The sequence below is a fragment of the Bison bison genome, unplaced genomic scaffold (assembly GCF_000754665.1).
Source record: "Bison bison bison isolate TAMUID 2011002044 unplaced genomic scaffold, Bison_UMD1.0 scf7180017864340, whole genome shotgun sequence".
Classification (NCBI taxonomy): Eukaryota; Metazoa; Chordata; class Mammalia; order Artiodactyla; family Bovidae; genus Bison; species Bison bison.
In genome coordinates, this window is record NW_011494912.1 from 5,713,829 (window position 1) to 5,714,692 (window position 864).

Here is an 864-nt window from a genome sequence, read left to right on the forward strand (position 1 = left end):
CCCCCCTCCGCACCCGCAACAGAGGCAGCCAAAGCCTCTTAGGATAACCACCCCCTGGCTCCTCCGACCCTCTCAGGGGTGCCCATTCACCCCATGCTCAGCGACCTGTGTTGGGGGGGCAACTTCTGCTAGTCACCCAGCAAGGAGGGAGGCACCACCACCCCCATTTTACTGGGTATACGATGGAGGCTCAAAGGGCAGACGGTGGAGGGTTCACTCCAGGTTTGACTCCCAGCCCTAAGGCTCTCCCCTGCACCAACTGGCTTATCTTTGTTCCCGGGTCACTCTCGAGGCTGTCGAGTCCGCCCTGCGCGGTTCTGGAGGGGTCCCAGTCATTGCAGACCTCTCCCCGCTGAAGACAGCACTTCGTGGGCCGCTGGGGTCCCCGCCTCTGCCCCGTCTCGGCCCGCTGGCTGGCGCGGTGCCGAGCCCCGCGCCGCCCGCAGGTTCATCAATGGCGAGGCCGGAGGGCCTGAATGGAGGGCACGAACCCGCCCCTTCTTAAAGGAGCCGGCCTCTCCGGCGCCCGCAGCGATCCTCCCCACACTACCGAGGGCTGCCGGAGAGCTCCTGGGGTGGGCGGGTCGGGAACTGAGACCGTGAGAAAGAAGGCCTGGGCCAGATGGAGGGCGTGCCGGCCGGGCGACGCCGATCTGGACAGGGTCCCTCCTGTGTCCCGCACCCTCATTTCAGGTCGGCCTTTCCCCCGCCCCCGCAGCCTAGGGAAGAGACCCCCAGCGCCCCGCCCTCCACCCCAAGCCCTGGCCAGAGACCCCCTCCTCCAGGGGGCCCACCGAGCTCGCCCACCACCGGGCCTCGGCCCTGGGAAGGGGCGGGGGGCGCAGCTGCTCCGAGGCCCGGTGG